This window comes from Jaculus jaculus, chromosome 10 (genome assembly GCF_020740685.1).
Source record: "Jaculus jaculus isolate mJacJac1 chromosome 10, mJacJac1.mat.Y.cur, whole genome shotgun sequence".
NCBI classification, from domain to species: Eukaryota; Metazoa; Chordata; class Mammalia; order Rodentia; family Dipodidae; genus Jaculus; species Jaculus jaculus.
In genome coordinates this window covers 38,584,133-38,592,362 of record NC_059111.1, presented here as the reverse complement: position 1 = coordinate 38,592,362, position 8,230 = coordinate 38,584,133, and the positions used below count along the sequence as shown (strand labels likewise).

At 43.3% G+C, this 8,230-nt stretch overlaps 2 pseudogenes; both read left to right on the top strand.

Moving 5' to 3' along the window:
- The first annotated feature begins 545 nt into the window (after positions 1-545).
- LOC101598191 lies at positions 546-3,180 on the top strand (annotated as a pseudogene).
- A 373-nt stretch (positions 3,181-3,553) lies between these two features.
- Positions 3,554-7,977, top strand: LOC105944145 (annotated as a pseudogene).
- The last annotated feature ends 253 nt before the right edge of the window (positions 7,978-8,230 follow it).

The window sequence follows — 8,230 nt, the reverse complement described above, 5'->3', positions numbered from 1 at the left end:
GTCTTAGCATTTCCACTCTTTCTCTATCATGGGCAATATTGCCCCCCACCAAAAGGAATCACAGATTCATGGATTAAGAACTCCTAAAGGTTGGAGAATTAAACTCTCCAGCTAGAAGCTATCTCCTTCTGGGAAGAAGTCCTACAGATCACCCTCTGGATGATTTCAGGGGATCTATATGACCTAGACATGTGGACCCACATAGCTTATCTAGCAAGGAGACAAAAAGTTCAGGAAAGGAATTTCCCCTCAGTCCCTTTTCATCTCCTTTCAAGTTTCTCTGCTAGGGCAGCAGCAAAACTGCAAGACAGCTGCACAAGTGCTCCAAAGTAGCTCAAGTCCAGTGTCAGGCTCACACAGTGTCTCTGCTTCCTTTCCTGGCAGCCCAAGCCCCCTTCCTTATGTGACACCCAGGCTGGCAGCATCTCAGCTGCTGCCTCCATGCCTACCATACCTGACCCCAGGTGAGAGCCCAGGAGCAGGGCCGAGCTGATCTGAAGGTAGTGAGTCAAGCAAGCTCCTGCCTCGCCCGCCCATCCGGCTCCATGAAGCAGCAGAGAAAAAAGTCATATTTAGCTAAAGCCTATGCTGAGCTGAAATTTTGTGTAAACAATGCCATACTTTGTTACAAGACACCGTAAATATAATTACTAAGTTTATGTTCTAGGTCAACTTCAACTTACATAGAGGATTATTTAGTACAACAAAATTCTCTCTGAGGTGGTGACTCATAATTTAACAAGTGTTTTAAGAAGATTGTAATGCCCTGTTACTTAAAAGGAGGAGGCAACTAGCCTGACTTCTAGGCTAGCCTGCCTCAAGACAGAACAAAAATTTGCCTCAGTTACTCCTAATAAAAGCATTTCCGGAGGGAATTACCATGGGATATATTTTATAATCATGGAAAATGTTAATAAAAATTTTAAAAAAAAGCATTTCCAAGTATGTTAGACATATTTATGACATAAAATTATTTTAATCTAGACTACTTGCTTGTCAGTGAGTAATAGGATTAATCAATTAGTGTAGTTTCTCTTAACAGTCTTATAAGAAGGATGGTTAATTATGGGGGGAGATGAGTTGATTGAAGAAACAGGGAAGGAATTTTTCAATATTGGACATAGAATACTAGCTAAAAATGCTTTTTGAGTGGTACTTAGATCAAAAAGTTAAAGATTTTTCAACTGTTTACCAAATCTTAAGCTTTATCAAATTTAAGTCATGGGTAAAACATAAAATTGTTTTATATTAATAAAAAATTTGGGCAGGGCCAGATACAGTGACTGTGGCACATGGCTGTCTGTGGGGACTTACCCAGCAGCTCTCCCACCACTGGTCTCCACACGGCCTGGTGAGGGGGTCCACATGGGCCTGGCTGCCGGCTGCAGTGCCCAGCGTCTTGACTGAACATCGTTGTTAGTCACTACCCTGTTACCTCAAAGAGAAGCATACCTGATCACCATGAAGCTACTGTGCCCATCTCTCTCCTTAGCATCTTCCTGCTGCTGCTACTCAGCATATGGAAAGCTGCTCCCCAGGCACACGCCCCAGCCACAGCCATGCCGCCCCTCAACACCACCTCTTTCTTGGGGATTGCATGAAGCACTATGGTGAGGGTGACAACCTCATTTTGCTGGAGCTGAAGGCCTTGCTCAACCACCTGGATGTGGGAGTGGGCTGGGATAACATCACCACGCCTGAGCAAAGACACAGGACCCTCTCCATGTGCTTCAGCTCAGGAGAACCCTTTGCTGCCCACAACTTCAGTGAGCAGTTCTGCTTTGAGAGGAGTGAGTTGCAGAACTACAGTACTCCAGAAGTTGGATTTGTGACCCTGCACCTCTGAGAATCAGGAGAATGAGGAAAATGAGCAGACAGAAGAGGGGAAGCCAGGTGCCCTAGAAACGTGGTGCTTTGGTTTCCTCAGTGTCACACTGATGAACCTAGCCTCTCCCTGGGAGTCTCGGTCTTGCCATCCACAGTGAAAACATTTTTCAGCCCTGTGCTCACTTACTTCATCACCCTGTCTGTTGGAATGCTGCTCTCTAACGCACTCTTCCAGCTCAACCAGAGGCTTTTGGCTTCAACCTCCCTTGAAAGATTATTATGTCTCCAAGTCAGCAGTGGTGTTTGGGGGCTTCTACATGTTCTTTTTTACAGAGAAAATATTGAAGATGCTTCTTAAGAAAAATGAGCACCATCATGGACATAACCATTTCACCTCTGAGATGCTACCTTCCAAGAAGGACCAGGAGGAGGGTGTGACAGAGAAGCTGCAGAATGGATATCTGGATCACATGATTCCTTTGCACTGCAACAGAGCTGGATGGCAAGCCCCCTGGCACAGATCCATCATAGGCCACCATAGGCTCACTGTCTGTTCAGAACTTGCAGGCATCCCAAACTGCCTGCTACTACCTCAAAAGTGTCCACTATTCTGATATCAGCACCCTGGCCTGGATGATCACTCTGAGTGACGGCCTCCACAATTTCATTGATGGCCTGACTATTGGTGCCTCCTTCATCATGTCTGTTTTCCAAAGCATCAGCACGTTGGTGGTGGCCATCCTCTGTGAGGGGTTCCCTCATGAGCTAGGAGAATTTGTCATCCTGCTCAACAGGAGGGTGAGCATCCAGCAGGCACTCTTCTTTTTTTTTTAATTTTCTTAGTTTATTTTCATTTATTTATTTGAGAGCGACAGAGAGAGAAAGAGACAGAGAGAGAGAGAGAGAGAATGGGCATGCCAGGCCCTCCAGCTACTGCAAATGAACTCCAGATGCTTGTGTCCCCTTGTGCATCTGGGTAAAGTGGGTCCTGGGGAATCGAGACTTAAACCTGGGACCTTAGGCTTCACAGGCAAGTGCTTAACTGCTAAGCCATCTCTCCAGCAGGCACTCTTCTTCAACTTCCTTTCTGCCTGCTGCTGCTACATGGGCCTGGCCTTTGGCCTCCTGGCTGGCAGCCACTTCTCTGCCAACTGGATTTTTGCACTGGCAGGAGGAATGTTCCTGTACATTGCTCTCAGCAATTTGTTTCCTGAGATGAATGAGGTCTCCCAGGAGAATGAAAGGAAAGGCAGTGTTTTGGTCCCATTTGTCATACAGAATCTGGGCCTCCTAACTGGCTTCACCATCGTGCTGCACCTCACGATGTACTTGGGGCAGATCCAGATTGGGTAGGGCCCCTGCCATGAGCCAGTGGGATTGCACATTGGGCCCTAGGTGGCCTGAGGACTCAGTTTCCACGAAGCACCATGGAAGAGGAAGTTCTTTCTTACCTGGCTTGGGTTGCCTGCATGCATTCAGATGTCAGCCCTGATAAAACCATTCTTTAGGTAGTGCCTCACACCCTCTCCCCATCCCCTTCCACACAGTGATTCTAGAACTGAAATGCCACATGCAAGACAAGACTTTCTTATCACTGTGGTCATTCTAACCTGTCTTTATTGGAACCAACATCAAGAGATGTTGAACTCTTCACCTAGGACATAAACATGAATCTGGTGATCATGCTTTAGAGATATCAGAGCAAGTGTGGAACCTGTGAATATAAATGAATACACTGGATGTCAAGCCATCCAATTTTGCCATGAGTAGCAAAGGGGTAGGAGACAGGAATCCCTCCAGCTGCCTGGCCCCTCACACAGAACTGGAAGTTGGAGCAGAGGAGAGCATGCAAAGAGGCAGGGGTCGTCCTAAGTGAGAAAGAAGTAGAATCCACAATATGTGTACTGACTCATTTGTTCCAACTGGGATGTGGGGTGCTGATTGTGTGCAACCCCAGCTGTCACATGACTGGTAATGTGAACCACCATAAAGGTTCATTTGCCTATGCCCCCTTTTAATTCAGGTTAACACAAAATGGAGGGGCAGGAAGTCTGCAAATGAATTGGTTTTTCTATGGCTCCTGCTTCTGCCTCTTGGCTCCCTTTCTCTACATACTTTTTAGCTGCCTCTCTAGAGCACATTCTTAGCACATCTAAGATGTGGGTGTCAGAGGGGAAACTGTACACACTTCCCACCCTTGGTTAACTAATGCTGCCAAGTGGAAGCCTATTTCTAGAATCAGAATGCAGTAATTCATGCTTTACTGTGATGAAGGGAATCAGACATGGAATCAGCCCAGACAGAACTTAAGACTTGCTAGTTGCAGAAATAAAAGTTGAGTACATGGTGACTCTGGTCCATGGAATGAGACACTTAGTTCAGGACACTTTCATCTGGAGTACAGCCCCTGTCATTCCTTTGCCTGGGGTAGAAACCCCCCAGTCACTGATTATGACTTGCCATTGGTAACAAATTTGTCTTGTGAGTTGAAAATGTGGCCATTATTGAACTTGCTGTTTTAAGTATCAGTATGTATTAGACATCTAAGAAGTGGCCCCTTATGTTTAGAGGACTTTCCCCCCAGCATTAGTACTGGCTACTGTTCTCTTTCCAGATAGAGCAGCTCCTGTTAACACGAGTAGGGAAACTGCATGCCACAGGCAGAGCCCTTATCCAAGGAGAGGAGTCTGCCATTTCTCACCTCACCCCCAATCTCACCCCCAAAGTATTTAGTGTCAACTGGGGCCATTCTTCAGTCATCTTTTATTCTGGGATTTAAAAAGAATTCCCTGTTTGGGTAGCCTATTCACTTTTAGTAAGTCCATTTCCAAAGAGATGCTAGTATGCTGGAAACCTCCTTTAAAGGGAAAAAAAAAAGATATTTTGGCAAGAGGTTTTTATTGTTCATATTTACCTTTACAGTTATAAATTTCTATCACAGTATTGTTTTAAATAACTCATGTGTTGAGAGAATTAGAAAATGAAATAACTTATGTCACATGGACTGTAAATGTTTGATTTGTAAGATTCTATAAATAAAGATGGTACATAAAATCAATGACTATCAAGATTAAGCTAAAATCATTGGTTTTCAAATGGTGTTTTTTCTTTCAAAACAGATTTGTCAAGGGTTGTATTAGAGCTTAGATGTTTTGGCTCAACAAAGACCAGATTCTGCTCTATTGTATGTAAAGTAACCATCTCATTTCTGGTATCTCAAGTCCAGTGCTTATAACAAAATTAACTCTTAGGACATATTCCCTACTTTAGAGTACAGCCTCATGCTCAAACAATGGACCTCATCTGAGAAAAATAATTTCAAGCTCTGTGGTTCTATTTCCAATGTTCTCTGGGTAATTGGTACCCACATAGGTATCTTGAACCAATCAAAGATTTTTCAAACACAGGTGCTAAGACTTTATACTGTTTTACTTGTCCTTTTCTGACAATTTCTAGGTTCCATTGATTGGTTAAATTTGTATTGTTTTCAAGACTGATAACAGGTTCTGCCTGTATTTATAACTACTAGATAGTTAAAGTGTAAGATGTGCCTACTTTCTATGCTTCAGATATGGCTTATGTTACTATAGGACAACAAAATTTTAAAAGGTTGGACAACATGATTTTTAGAAGTTCTTGTACCATTCTTTAACTAAGCCTATTTCAGTAATCAAATGTGCTCTATATGTACATACATCCAGGCTGCTATAACTTCCTTTCTAAGTGTGTTAATAACCTATGTAAAAGCCAAAGCCAATTTGAATCATTGGAGCAACAAGGCCAATATTTTGGCCTCTGCTCCCAGGTCATGAAGTCACTGAAGATGATGGGACATTTCTACATTGGCCCCTTGTAAGTCACCTGTCTTCCTGAGCAGGGAGGATACAGAGGCCCAAACAAAATCAGTGTACATTCTGACACAGGAGAGTCACAATTAAGGAGCAATCAGTCCCTCTGGATTCCCAAATAAGGGAAAACTACTTAGCCAGAACAGTCCTGACTCCTCCTAACAGACAGAAAACACCAATAAGCTCTAGGGCTACTCCTGGGTCCTTAAAGTCTCCTTTGGAGAGCTATTAGTGATCTCCAAACTTAATCCTTGATTAAAATTTTGGCTATCTGCTTGGTCTTAAACACTCAGAGAGAAATGTATAACCAAAAATAAAAAGATACCTTAAATACATGAATAGCCTATTAATACAACAGCTTTCCAAGGGGGAAAACAAACAAGACCTTCAGACATGTTGTCCCCATCTCTAACAGTTCTAATTCTGTAATTAAAAAAAAAAAAACTATAGATGTCAAAAGGGTTTTCAAATCTAGAAGATATAAGTAAGTTCTGAGACCAAAAATATATTTGTACAGCCTTTAATGACACCCAGTGGCTCTATGGATGGTACCAACCTTTGGCCCTGGCTAGTCTCAGGATGAATTTTAAAAGGTATCACAGTTAAATGTTGTGTATATGTTTCTGATAACTCTGCTATTATCTCATCTGTTTTACAAGCCATATGAAAACGGATTCAGGCCATATCAAATAGTACTGTGCCATTCTATGAACAGTTCTAAAAGAAAATCTCAGCCAGCTTATGCTCAGATGGTCCTGAGACAATCCAATTCCATCTACCTGGGTTCCCTTGACCACAAAAAGGTGACCAGTTTGCTATGTGCTCACTTTTCATAAACTCGTTGCTTTTATTCTTTCTCCCCAACATTCTCTTTCAAGACTATCCTCCAGAATTCCATCAATACACTTCCAGGGTCCCTTAGAATAGTTCCCCTCTCTGGGAGAGACTCTCAGCAGGAAATAATTAATGACCTCACTTCATCACCCCTTGTCCCCTAAAAGCTAGAGTTTCTTCTCATGAGATGGCAAAATGAAGGGCGGTAGAGTTAGGGTGACTGGATCCCTGATGATAAAAAGGGAACGGCAGGGAAGTTTTTCTTACCTCTTGCCCAGTCCCAAAGAACTGTTTTTAAAATTCCCAAGCCCTTGGGGGGGCCCAGGCCGAGCCTAGATTTCCACCATCCTGCGTCACTGCCATGGTATGCTACATCCCTGACTCTGCAAAGGGCAGGCCTCAACCTCTTTTATGCCAGTCAGGGTATGCCTCTCTTCCTGTCCAGCTCTACAGAGCTGAATGCCTCCTCAATATTTTCATAACCAGAACCACTTTTGTCAAAAAATCCACTCTCCTATGGTGTGAAGGGCTAACTTTAAATGTTTGCCCTCCCACTTATTGTTCCCCAGTCTTGATTGTTCCACAGGTGTATCTCTATGAGGAAGAGGAAGCAGACTATCAGCTCCATCTGTGCAAACTGAAAGATTTTCTATTTTTTTTTAGTAAGTTGATCTTATTTATTTATTTATTTATTTATTCATTAGATTTTTTGAAGCAGGGTCTTACTGTAACCCAGGCTGACCTAGAACTCATTCCGTAGCCCAGGCTGGTCTCATACTCACCACCATCCTCCAACTTCCACCTTCCAAGTGGTTGGATTAAAGGTGTGGTCCACCAAACCTGGTTAACTTGCTCTAATTTCTTTTTATTTTTCTTTTTTTCCTCAATTTTTATTAACATTTTCCATGATTATAAAAAATATCCTGGCACAGAGTGGTTTGGTTGTTTGTTTAGGTAGCATTGTTGCTTAGGTAGGTAACTGCAGCACTTTGCTGGGCTCCCACTGTGGTCCGGTGATCAGAGAAACGGCCTGAGACTTCAGCTTTGGGTGAAAAAAAAGAGCCCAAACCAAGCAGACTGCTCCTAAGTCTACTGGTGGGAAAGCCCCCTGAAAACAGCTGGCCACCAAAGCTGCCAGGAAAAGCACTCCCTCTACCAGTGGGGTAAAGAAGCCTCATCACTACAGGCCCAGGACGTGAGGCTTTGAGAGATCCTGTGTTACCAGAAGTCCACCGAGCTGCTCATCTGAAAGCTGCCCTTCCAGAAGTTGGTGAGAGAGATCACCCAGGACTTCAAAACCAACGTGAGGTTTCAGAGTGCGGCCATTGGTGCGCTCCAGGAAGCCAGTGAGGCATACCTGGTGGGTTTGTTTGAAGACACTAATCTGTGTGCCATCCATGCCAAGACAGTTACCATTATGCCCAAAGACATCCAGTTGGCTTGCCAGATACAGGGAGAGAGAGCTTAAGTGAAGACAGTTTTTATGGCGTTTTGTAGTAAATTCTGTAAAATACTTTGGTTTAATTTGTGACTTTTTTGTAAGAAATTGTTTATAATATGTTGCATTTGTACTTAGGTCATGCCATCTTTCACTCAGGATAAATGCAAAAATGACTGTTCACAGACGTCAGTGATGTGAGCATTGTGGCTCAGGAATGACAAGTTGCTAACATGCAGAAGTGATGGGTGATATTTCTTGCTTCTCATGATGCTTGTTTCTT